General features: G+C 39.2%; 1 long non-coding RNA gene across 4 annotated transcripts in view; it reads right to left on the bottom strand.

Annotated features, from left to right (window-relative positions):
* Positions 1-13,478, bottom strand: part of LOC309646343 — a 62,135-nt gene that overhangs the window by 45,877 nt on the left and 2,780 nt on the right. Inside the window, exon 3 of one of the 4 annotated variants that reach the window (XR_014255302.1) lies at positions 664-6,527. The exons of the other annotated variants lie outside the window; for them this stretch is intronic. This is a non-coding gene — a long non-coding RNA (uncharacterized lncRNA). Of the gene's footprint in view, positions 1-663; positions 6,528-13,478 lie in introns of those variants that run through there. 4 annotated transcript variants of the gene reach the window in all.

Raw genomic sequence — 13,478 nt, forward strand, 5'->3', positions numbered from 1 at the left:
AAAGCTTGTGGACCAACTACTTATAAAGCTAGCAGGAAGGTTAAAAGATAAAAGTAGTAAAATCATCTATATTCACAATAAGCAGGTAAGGGATACACAAAACAAAAAGACATAAAATATGATGTCAAAAAACATTAAATATTGAGTGAGGGAGTAAAAATTCAGAATTGTTAGAAGGCATTGAAACTTAAGAGATCATCAACTTAAAATAGTATATAGTTATATATAAACCTCATGGTAACAACAGGACAAAAATCTGTAACAGATACACACACAAGAAATAAAAAAAAAAAGAAAATCCAAACACATAACACATAAAGGCAGTCATCAAATCACAGGGGAAGAGACAAAAGAAGAAAGGAACAAAAATGTACTACAAAACAACCAGAAAACAATTAACAAAATGGCAATAAGTACATACCTACCAATAATTACTTTAAATGTAAATGAGCTATATGCTTTACTCAAAAGACATAGACTGGCTGAATGGATTAAAAAAGATATATGTATGATATATATATATATATATATATATATATATATATCTCATACATATATCTTACATGATATATGTATAATATATACATATATATCTTATATGCATGATATATGTATAAGATATATATATATATATATATATATATATATATATATATATATATATATATATATATATATATATGATGTCTACAAGAGACTCACTTCAGATCTAAAGACACAAACAGATTGAAAGTGAGGGGATGGAAAAAAGTATTCCATGTAAATGGAAAAAAAAAAAGAAAGCTGGCAATAAATACTTATATCAGACAAAATAAACTTTAAAACAAAGACTGTAACAATAGACAAAGAAGGGTATTACATAATGGTACAGGACTGAGTCCCTCAAGAAGATGTAACAGTTGCAAATATATATGCATACAACATAGGCACATCTAAACATATAAAGCAAATATCAAAAAACATAAAGGGAGAAATTGGCAGTAATACAATTATAGTAGAGGACTTTAATACCCCACTTATACCAATGAACAAATCATCCAGACAGGAAATCAATGAAGAAACACTGGCCTTAAATGACACATTATACCAGATAAACTTAGTAGATATATATAGAACATTCAAACCAAAAACAGCAGAATACACATTCTTTTCAAGTGCACATGGAACATTCTCCAGGAGAGAACACATGCTAAGCCACAAAACAAGTTTCAATAAATTTAAGAAGACTGAAATCATATCAAGCATCTTATTCAACCACAACAGTATGAGACTAGAAATCAACTACAAGAAAAAAAAACTTCAGAAAACACAAACACGTGGAGGCTAAACAATATACTACTAAGCAACCAATGGGTCACTGAAGAAATCAAACAGGAAATCAGAAAATACATGGATGCAAATGGTAATGGAAACAGAACAATCCAAAATGTATGGGACACAGCAAAAGTAGTTCTAAGAGGGAAATTTATAGCAATACAAGCCTACCTCAGGAAACAAGAAAAATATCAAATAAACAATATAATCTTACACCTAAAGGAACTAGAAAAAGAAGAACAAACAAAACCCAAGGTTAATTAAAGGAAACATATAACAAAGATAAGAGCAGAAATAAGAAAAATAAAGGCTAAAAAAATAGAAAAGATCAATGAAACTAAGAGCTGGTTCTTTGAAAAGACTTTTTTAATGGATAAAACTTTAGCTAGATTCATCAAGTGAAAAAGAGAGGGCCCAATTAAATAAAAACAGAAATGAAAGAGGAGAAGTTATAACTGACATCACAGAAATTCAAAGGATCAGAAGAGATTACTGTGAACAATTATACACCAATAAAATGGACAACCTAGAAGAAATGGATAAATTCCTAGAAACATACAGTCTCCCTAGACTGAATTAGGAAGAAATAGAAAATATAAACAGACCAATTACTAGGAATGGAATTGAATCAGTACTTTAAAAAACTCCCAACAAACAAAAGTCCAGGACCAGATGTCTTCACAAGTGAACTCTATGAAACATTGAAAGAAGAGTTAATACCTATCCTCTCAAACTATTCCGAAAAATTGAAGAGGAAGGAATGCTTCTGAACTCATTCTATGAGGCCAACATTATCCTGGTGCCAAAACCAGACAAAGACACCACAGGAAAAGAAAATTACAGGCCTATATCCCTGATGAACATAGATGCAAAAGTCCTCAACAAAATATTAGCAAGCCTGTACTTGGAAAACTGTAAGACACTGATGAAAGAAATTGAAGATGACACAAATAGAAAGATATACTGTGTTCATGGATTGGAAGAACTAATATTGGTAAAATGACCATACTACCCAATGCAATCTATGGATTCAATGCAATCCCTATCAAAATAATAATGGCATTTTTCACAGAACTGGAACAAATAATTCTAAAATGTGTATGGAAACACAAAAGACCTTGAATAGCCAAAATAATCTTGGGAAAGAAGAACAAAGTTGGAGGTATCACACTCCCTGATTTCAAACTATACTACAAAGCTAGAGTCATCAAACAGTATGGTGCTGGCAGAAAAACAGACACATAGATCCGTGGAACAGAATAGAGAGCCAACAAAGCATTGGCAAGGATGTGGAGAAAAGGGAACCCTTGTGCACTGTTAGCGGGAATGTAAATGGGTGCAGCCACTGTGAAAAACAGTATGGAAGTTCCTCAAAAATTTAAAAGTAGAACTACCATATGATTCAGCAATTACACTCTGGGTATTTACCTAAAGAAAACAAAAACAGTGATTCAAAAAGAAGTATACACACCAATGTTCATTGCAGCCTTATTTACAATATCCAAGATATGAAAGCAACTTAAGTGTCCATTGATAGACGAAGACATAAGGAAGATTGTATATATATACATATATACACACATACAATGGAATAATACGCCACTGTAACAAAGAATAAAATCTTGCCAATTGCAACATCATGAATAGACCTACAGGGTAATGTGCTAAGTGAAATAAATCAGACAGTGAATGACAAATACTATATGATTTCACTTACATGTGGAATTTTAAAAACAAAGCAAATGAACAAATGTACCAAAACAGAAACAGATTCACAGATGCAGAGAAAATATTGTTGATTGCCAGAGGGGAGGGGGGGTGGGGGGGCGTGAGGAAAATAGGGGAGGAAGATGAGGAGGTACAAACTTCCAGTTAAAAAATAAATAAGCTACATGTAAAAGAGTGAAATTAGAACATTCTCTAACACCACACACAAAAATAAACTCAAAATGGATTAAAGACCTAAATGGAAGACCAAATACTATTATATAAAACTCCTGAGGCAAACATAGGCAGAACACTCTTTGACATAAGTCACAGCATACTTTTTTGATCCATCTCCTAGAATAATGGAAATAAAAACAAAAATAAACAAATGTGACCTAATTAAACTTAAAAACTTTTGCACAGCAAAGGAAACCATAAACAAAACGAAAAGACAACCTACAGAGTGGGAGAAAATATTTGCAAATATTGTGACTGACAAGGGATTAATCTCCAAAATATACAAACAGCTCATATAGCTCAATATAAAAAAAACCAAACAACCCAATCAAAAAATGGGCAGAAGATCTAAATAGACATTTCTCCAAAGAAGACATACAGATGGCCAAAAGGCACATGAAAAGATAATCAACATCACTAATTGTTAGAGAAATTCAAATCAAAACTACAATGAGGTATCACCTCACACCAGTCAGAATGGCCATCATCAAAAGTCTACAAATAATAAATGCTGGAGAGGGCGTGAAGAGAAAGGAACCCTCCAACACTGTTGGTGAGAATGTAAATTGGTACAGACACTAGGTTGAACAGTATGGAGATTCCTTAAAAAACTAAAAATAGAGCTATCATATTATCCTGCAATTTCACTCCTGGGCATATATATCTGGAGAAAACCACAATTCGAAAAGATACATGCATCCCAATGTTCATTGAAGCACTATTTCCAATAGCCAAGACATGGAAGCAACCTAAATGTCCATCAACAGATGAATGGATAAAGAAGATGTGGTATGTTTATACAATTGCATATTACTCAGCCATAAAAAAGAATGAAATAATGCCACTTGCAGCAACATGGATGGACCTAGAGATTATCATACTAAGTGAAGTAAGTCAGACAGAGAAAGACAAATATCATATGATATCGCTTATATGTGGAATCTAAAAAAAATGATACAAATGAACTTATATACAAAACAGAAATAGACCCACAGACATAGAAAACAAACTTATGGTTACCAGAGGGGAAGAGATAAATTAGGAGTTGGGGATTAACATATACACACTACTATATATAAGATAGATAACCAACGAAGACCTACTATATAGCACAGGGAACTATACTCAATATTTCATAATAATCTGTAAGGGAAAAGAAATCTGAAAAAAATAGATATATGTGTATGTATAACTGAATCATTTTGCTGTACACCTGAAACTAACACAACATTGTAAATCAACTATACTTCAATTTAAAAAATAAAATAAACTGAAAATAAACAGATAAGTCACAGGATGTAATGTACAGCACAAATAATGTAGTCAATAATATTGTAATAACTTTGTATGGTGACAGATGTTAACTAGACTTACCATAGTGATCAGTCTGTAATGCATTAAAACATCAAATCACTATGCTGTACACCTGAAACTAATATAATATTATGTCAATTATACTTTAATAGAAAAAAAAACATTGGAGCAACTTGTTTTCCACATGACATTATACAGAACTCAGCTATGAACCTCTCTGTTCTGCAGGTCTTTTTTAATGCTAAACTTTTCATCTCTTTTTGGTAATTGGTTTCTTCAAATGTTCTACCTTTTCTTGGATCATTTTATATTTTTTTTTTCAAAAAAGTAGCCATTTCATCTAGATTATCAAATATGCTGCTGTAGAATTGCATATGACATTCTCTTCCATTTGTCTTCTTCTCTGTAACTTGGTTATGTCTTCTTTTTGATATGACCACATTTTCTTTCTTCCTTAATCAGACCTGTGTAGGGTTTAATCTGGTATTTTCATTTTTCCAATTTAAATTTTTTAATTGATATATAATTGACATATTACATTTGTTTCAGGCATACAACATAATGATTTGATATTTGTATATATTGCAAAATGATCACCATAAGTTTAGTTAACATGCATCACCACACATAGTCACAATTGTTTTTTCTTGTGATGAGGACATTTAAGATCTGATTTTTCAGATGTTTCAAATATATAATACAATATTATTAACTATAGTTGCCATGCTGTACATTACATCCTGAGGACTTATTTTATAACTGGAAATTTGTACCTTTTGATTCCCTTCACCCAAAATGGTATTTTCAAAAATGAGGTTTTGAGCTTTTTTTCTTTTTTGCTATTTGTGCTTTCTAGTCTATTACATCAGATTCTATAATTATTAATTTTCTATTCAGAATTTTTTAGTTTATTTTTTTCTTATCCTAACATCCTGGGGTTTATAACAAGTTCTCTTATTGTTTTATTAGTCATTCTTTATAATAAAGGCATTGAAGTCTATTAATTTTCCTCTAACTACAGCTTTTGTTGTATTCTATAGATTCTGTTATAAAGTGTTCTTTTACTTATTGCTTTAAAAAAAAGATTGAATTTTGTTGTCTAGGATTGTGTTTCTCAAGTTTTAAAGTTCTAAAAAAATGTATTTCTAAATATTACTGGATTATTATCAGAGAGACTTTGGCTTGAGCAAAATCTCTTTTTTTTCTTTTTTTTAATTTTTAAATTTTATTTTATTTATTTTTTTATACAGTAGGTTCTTATTAGTCATCAGTTTTATACACATCAGTGTATACATGTCAATCCCAATCGCCCAACTCATCCCACCACCACCCCCACCCGCCACTGCGTTCCCCCCTTGGTGTCCATATGTTTGTTCTCTACACCTGTGTCTCAACTTCTGCCCTGCAAACTGGTTCATCTGTACCATTTTTCTAAGTTCCACATATATGCGTTAATATACGATATTTGTTTTGCTCTTTCTGACTTACTTCACTCTGTATGACAGTCTCTAGATCCATCCACATCTCAACAAATGACCCAATTTCGTTCCTTTTTATGGCTGAGTAATATTCCATTGTATATATATGTACCACATCTTCTTTATCCATTCGTCTGTTGATGGGCATTTAGGTTGCTTCCATGACCTGGCTATTGTAAATAGTGCTGCAGTGAACATTGGGGTGCATGTGTCTTTTTGAATTATGGTTTTCTCTGGGTATATGCCCAGTAGTGGGATTGCTGGATCATATGGTAATTCTATTTTTAGTTTTTTAAGGAACCTCCATACTGTTCTCCATAGTGGCTGTATCAATTTACATTCCCACCAACAGTGCAAGAGGGTTCCCTTTTCTCCACACCCTCTCCAGCATTTGTTGTTTGTAGATTTTCTGATGATGCCCGAGCAAAATCTCTTTTATTTCACTTGTTGAGACTTTATGTTCAGACTTCATGGCTCCTAGAAAATAATACTTATTTCTGTTAACGTAAGTATGTTTCTCTACATACCTATTAAATTGATTTTGTCAGTTGCATAATGCAATTTCTCCTGTCCTTATGTATTTCTATTCTGCTTGGTATGGAAAAGAAGAGTATTGATTTCTTCAAAAATGTATTTATTTTATCAAGTTCTCATTATTTTTCTAACAGTTTTCAGTTTTTGAACTTGGTGTTACTTTGTGCTTGGCACTGGTTCAAGTGCTTTTTAATATTAACTCATTTATTTAAGCTCCAGGCAATCCTCAGAGGAGGGTAACAGGGATGTGAAACAACTTGTCAAAGCCTCAGAGGCAAGAAGTAAGAAGTAGATGCAGGATTCAAACTGGGATGGTTTGGATACAGAGAGAGTCTTGTTCTCAAGCATCACCATGCATCTGACATCTATGGCATGGTTGGTCTTCCCCTCCTGCAAATGGCCCCTTCATTACATGGCTAACATAAGTTCTCCATCTTTTTATGGGACCCTATTCCTGTATCTACAGTTGATGGGTCCCAGGTAGCACCAGGCTCAAGCCAGGATCATCAACACACTTTGCTGAGATGTTTTTGGACTATGTCTAAGAAAGTGATTCATTCATTGATCCAACAAATTTAATTGAACACCTACTATGCACCAAGCACTTAGTGCTGGAGGTAGAGTAGTGAACAAAACAGACAACACCTGCCTTCATGGAGCTTATAATCTATGGGTGAGACAGACATACAAACGTAATAAATGATTTTTATATGAGGTGATCAGTGCTACAGCAAAGGTGATTGGGAGTGTTGGCTGCAATTTCACTGGGATAGTCAGGAAAGGCTTAAATGAGAAGGTGACATGGATGCAAAAGCTTGAACAAATGAAGGAGGGAGGCATGCAGAGATCCTGATGAAGAGCATTCCAGGCAGGATGAATAACCAGGGCAGTGTCGTGAGAAGGGTCTAGAAGCCAGAGACGGCAAGGAAGCCAGGGTGATGGGGGACCGTGAGTAATAGGGAGGGGAGCAGCATGGGAGGTGAGAGACGATGGGCTTAAGAGCAGTTTTAGCGTGTGTGTGAAGTCCAGTGTGGGGACGGGGAGCAAAAGCCTGATTTAGGAGAAAATGGGAAGGGAGGACTGGAGACAGTGAGTTAGGTAACTCTTCTGAGGACTTTTGCTGCAAAGGGAACAGAAACATGGAGAACTGGGGCCAAGAGAGGACTTCGTTTGTTTTTATAAATTTATTTATTTGTTTATTTATTTATTTATTTATTTATGGCTGCGTTGGGTCTTCATTGCGGTGCGCGGGCCTCTCATTGCAGTGGCTTCTCTTGTTCCAGAGCATGGGCTCTAGGCGCGTGGGCTATAGTAGCTGTGGCACATGGGCTCAGTAGTTGTGGCTTGCGGGCTCTAGAGTGCAGGCTCAGTAGCTGTGGCTCACAGGCTTAGTTGCTCCGCGGCATGTGGGATCTTCCCGGACCAGGGCTCAAACCCGTGTACCCTGCATTGGCAGGCGGATTCTTAACCACTGCACCACCAGGGAAGTCCCACTTTGTTTTTAATCAGAGAAGGAGCAGTAAATTTGAATCCTGGAAAGAATGATGCTGTAGACAGTGGGGGGCCGGTGGGGGGAGATGATGATAAAGGAAAGGAGAGAGGGAAGCGGTGGAGTGATGTCCATAAACTGGGGAGAGAGACTGGGGTCTCGTGGGCAGATGGAGAGTGAGCCTCAGGCAGGAGCCTGGCTAGTGTGTCCATCAAAACGTAGTCAATGCACAGGCAGGGGAGTGTGGAAATGAGGCAGAGGGAGCTTGTGGAAACTCCCTTCTGCTCGCTTCTTCCCTCCTCAGTGACCTAGAAAGCAGGTCCTCAGGAAAGCGAGGAAGGGAGAGGGATGTTAGAGACTGGAGGGGAGTGCAGACCAGGGTGTGGGAGAGTGACCAGACTAGCAAAATGCAGAGGGGTAGAGCAGCCTTGAGGGCCCACCTGAGGCCCATGGTTGTAGAGGGAAAACCTGTCCCTTTATGGTGGCCCTGGGACTTTACACTCAAAAGCTGGGCAGCTGTGTTTTTTAAATGTGGAGCGCATCATTCTGACAAGAGAGAGAATTAACCAAGCGTGCAGAGAGAAGCAGAGACAGAAGATGGAGGGACTGACTGGCATGTTTGGCTCTCTGGTTCCAGCTCTTTCCAAGGCCTACCTTTATCCCTAACCTTCTTTCAGTTAGATTGTTCAATTCCATCACACACCTCAGTGTACCAGCTATAGAAACAGAAGCCCATTTTGAATGGCTTTAACCAATCGGGGGTTCATTCTCAGGTTTGAAACAAAGTCCAAGAGTTGGCCATATACAGCAGACCACAAAGACATCAGGGATCCAGGCTGCTTCTCTCTTTCTGGCTCATTACTTGTGAGTAATGGCTTCTATTCTCATGGTCACAAGATGGTTGCTGGAGTTCCAGCTATCCTTTCTATATTCCAGACAGAATGGGAATGACAAGGTGCTAAAGGGTACTCATCCCAACTGATTTAGCACCCTCCCCCAAAGGATTTCTTGGAAGCTCCACAATGATATCTACTGTTCTTTCTATGATCACCCTAAACTTCAGGGAAAGCTGGGAAGCATTGTTTTCTGTTTGGGCATATCATCACCCTAAATAAATCAGGATTCTTTATCAAGCAAGAAGGGAAGAATGGGTATTTGGCAGGCAGCTAGCAGACTCAAGCATATCCCAGAGGCTTCCAATAAATGCCCTTTTCCCTTGAGTCTTTTTGAAATGGATTCCTGAGTTATACAAGCGAAAGAGACTTGAGCGACACTGAGGAATAACAACAGGTACAAGATGGGTTGAGATGACGGTGCAGAACAGAGGCTGCAAACAAGATAGGAGAAGAGTTTGGGGTACAAGGCTGAACCTACCAACTTAAAGACATAGGGACTAGACAGAAACATCGGTAACACACAGAACCTCTGAGAGGCGTGAATGTAAAGTTAATAGGACAAAAGGGTATTTGGACAAAAAAGACTGAGGTGTAATATTATTGGGTTGGCCAAAAGGTTCATTTGGGTTTTTCCATAAGACGTTACAGATGTTTTTTTTTTTGGTAAGATGGTATCCTTTTAACTTTTTTCTTTTTTAAATGAACTTTTTCCTAATTCATTCCATCCCCCCATCATACCACGCAAATTGCTGAGTTTTCACTAATCATTGTTTGAGAAAATGCAAAACGACAAAAGAACTACTATGAATTAAGCGGCATTTGTCATTTATACATTACAGGAGCATGTATACACGTTTGAAAAAAATAGATCTGTTACTTATTCAGCCGACAGATCATGGTGCTTTAAAGAAAGACTCCTCAAACAGTTGGGTTTCATGAGACAGTTCACGAAACACTCCAGTGTAACCCCCTTACTGAGGCCCCCTGGCCAGCCTGTTTAAACTTGCCCTATTCTGGTCATTCTAGCAGATGGCTCCTTTTAATTTTCTTCAGAACACTCATCACTCTCTGATATTACTTGTTTCCATATTTATTTACTTATCTTGGTCCCATTTGCAATCTAGAATCTAGCATGCAATCTCCAGGAGAGCAGGGACCTTCCATGTTTTATTCAGCATTGAATGCCCCGACATGAGCACCATCCTGGGTATCTCGTAGGTTCGCAGTAAATATTTGGTGACTACGATTGTTAACAGTCTCAATACAGGGCTTGGTACACAGTAAGTGCTCAAAATATTTTAACTCTCACCATCACCATCATCATTATCATCATCACCACTATCATCACTGCTGCCCTCCCACAGTTCTAAGCCTATAGCCCTAGGGACAAGATTGCACACCACTAACACACAAAATAAACATTTATTTTAAAGAAAAAAAAAGTCTGCCAAACTAGTCTAAGACTTGGATCTGGAGTGTGTCCCTTTTCAAACATCACATCATTGAGAGGGTAGTACAAAGGCTGTGAGATGTCTAGAAGTGGGTCAAAGGGCTGGTACAGAACAAGGTCAGATAATCCGCTAAGCAGTGTGGTGATTTTCACGCATCCTTTCCTCAGCTGGTGTCTCTTCCTCTCCCAGATCACTACCCAGCCCTGACCCCCACCCCTCAAGCTACCCTTGCAAATTGGTGGGGTTTTCTTCTGCACAGGATGGACGCCAGCTCCACTTAGGACCCCCGCTTTTCCTTGTTGTTTCCTGCAAATCTTTTCTATAGGAAAGTACAGTCTGCTGTCAGAGGAAAGTTATTTGCTACCTAGAGCTCCCTCTGCTGATACAGTGGGTGGATGGTTCTCTGGAAAAGCTGCAGGTTTCAGAAGCACAGCTGTGAGTCTGGCGGGGCATGTCGTCTGCCTAAGCCTGTGGTCTGAACAGAGGCTGTTTCCTTCTCTTGGGTTGGGTTGGGGGGGGTGTGTGGTACAGGTGATGCGTGTTCATGGCTTCATGTGCTTCTGGGGGCCCCGAGGGAGGGGCTTTGGGCATCCTGGCTCTTCTGACCTCCAAGCGCCCTGGAACCCTGGTGTTTGCATGCACTTGTTGGAGAGGATTGGGAATTCCTGGGGATGGGAAGATGGACGTGCCATGCATAACTCTCCTACTGACACTCAGGAACAGGTGACCCATGTGGATGATTTCTCTCTGATGCAGAAGTGAAACCTAGGGGGAGGTTTTTAATTTTTTAAGAGCAAAGTCAGGGTCAGTTTGTAGAGTCTGGGTAAAAAAAGCCTCTAACAAACCAAAAAGAAACAGGCACATGCTTAAGATTTAAAAAAATAATGACCATGTATTTGACTAAATTTATTCTTAGGCTGAAGTTTATTTAAATTCAGAAGAAGGCATGCCAAGCCCTAGGTCTCTGGTACCTTCTGCCCGAACTATTTGAGAGAAGGGGAGAGCATTTCCTTACAGACCAGCCTGCTAACATTCCTTCAACTCTGCCATTGGTCAGTGCCAACATCTTATAGGAAATATATGACGCTGCTTCCCTGCCCCTGCCCCCTAGTAAACTTAAGAAATAGGTATTACTCTCTTTCACTTTTTACACATGGAAATATTGAGGTCTGGTTAAACAACTTGCTTAAAATCATACAACTAAAAAGTTGCTGTGATGGGGTCTGCGAACTTGTGAGTACCAAGCTCCACTCGCCAGCTGTCTTGCCACTGGAGGAACACACCAGGCTCATTTCCAGCTGCACGCCTGTCATTGGTGTTCATTGCTCAACCAAAGTTGACTCAGTGCCCTGCACTATGGAAAGTGCCAGAGAGAACCGAGAAGAATGAGACCAGGTCCCCGCCCTTGGGGTACTTGGCAGTCCTCCATCAAAATCAAGGACTAGGGGCTTCTCCGGTGGCGCAGTGGTTGAGAATCTGCCTACTAATGCAGGGGACACGGGTTCGAGCCCTGGTCTGGGAAGATCCCACATGCCGCGGAGCAACTAGGTCTGTGAGCCACAACTACCGAGCCTGCGCGTCTGGAGCCTGTGCTCCGCAGCAAGAGAGGCCGCGATAGTGAGAGGCCCGCGCATCGCGATGAAGAGTGGCCCCCACTTGCCACAACTAGAGAAAGCCCTCGCACAGAAACGAAGACCCAACACAGCCAAAAATAAATAAATAAATTAATTAATTAAAAAAAAAAAATCAAGGACTAGGTTTAGTGCCACTTCTTCTAGGCTGCCTTCCCTGACTACGCTTTTTTCCCTCTTATATCTTTAGACACTGCCTTACTGTTGTAAGTGAAATCAATAATGCCTTACCTTTACTGAGCACTTACTGTGTGCCAATCTCTGTAGAAAAAATCTTTACATGGGTTATCTAATTTAATCCTTACAAGAAATCTATGAGAAAAGCCCTATTATTATCCCCCCATTTTACAGATGAAAAAACTGAGGCATAAAGAAGGGAACAACTGATGCTGAAAGTCTCAGTTAAAAAGCGGCAGAGCTGGGAATCTGACAGCTCCTTGAGGGTGAAGACCGCCCCCCCCCCCTTCTCCTCCCGATTTCCCTCTTGGCCCCGAGCCTAGTGCTGGGCAAACCAGGAGCTCAAAACTACTGATTCACTGATTTACTCTCCTCTCATTGGAAAGCGGTGATGAAACAAGATTTGGGGATGGGGAAGGGAAGGGAATCCCACAAATCAGCTGGAACTTCTTTTGAGCTCTGGCTCTCAGTTAATGCAAGAGTAAGAACCGCACTTAAAAAGAAAAATTCCTTAGGGAATCTTCCTCATTTCTATATCTCGCTTGCCCAGCATGACGCCTGGCACATAATAGGGTCCAATACATCTGTGTTGAATGACTGAATGAGCTTTAAAAATTCTCAAGAAACTTGCTGCTGTTGCTAACGGCTGCTGCTGCCAGAGTCTCAGGCAGTGCTTGAGCTCCACGAAGGTGCTTGAGGTGCTGCTGGTCTGTCTTGGGGCAGGAAGATGGTCCCTAGAATCCTGCCTTCCCGCTCCTCTATCTCAGGTGATTTTTCATCCTAAAAACCTCACATAAGCTGTTTATGGCACCCATAACCTGCCTGGAGCTTTTAAACCTCTTTTTCATGCGGCATTTTAGGAGTTGAGATAAACAAACCACTCTCTCTTTCTCCAGGGACTTGGGGGCCTGGATCCTTAACCTCACTCCTTCAGCCTGTGGCCCTCGAGGGAGCTGAACCAGAGTGTGGGCCCCAAAGGACTGTGGTTAAACGTATCGCGTGGAGGAAGCAGATAACATCATTGCTGCTTAGAGGAAAAACACAGCAGAGCCGTTGAAAGACGGGCTGGAGGGCAGGGATGACGAGAGTCTCCAGGGCAGCCTCTGCTGGGTTGGAAAGCTCTCTTTAGACACTGAGGAAGAGTTTTGGGGACATGACATGATGATCTTGGGGACCATCTCATCCAATCCTTCATTTGGCGTTAAAGAAACTGAAGTCCTGGGAAAGGAGTGGCTTGCCCAAGGTCATGT

This window comes from Balaenoptera physalus, assembly GCF_965194825.1.
Source record: "Balaenoptera physalus genome assembly, chromosome: 16".
Lineage (NCBI taxonomy): Eukaryota > Metazoa > Chordata > Mammalia > Artiodactyla > Balaenopteridae > Balaenoptera > Balaenoptera physalus.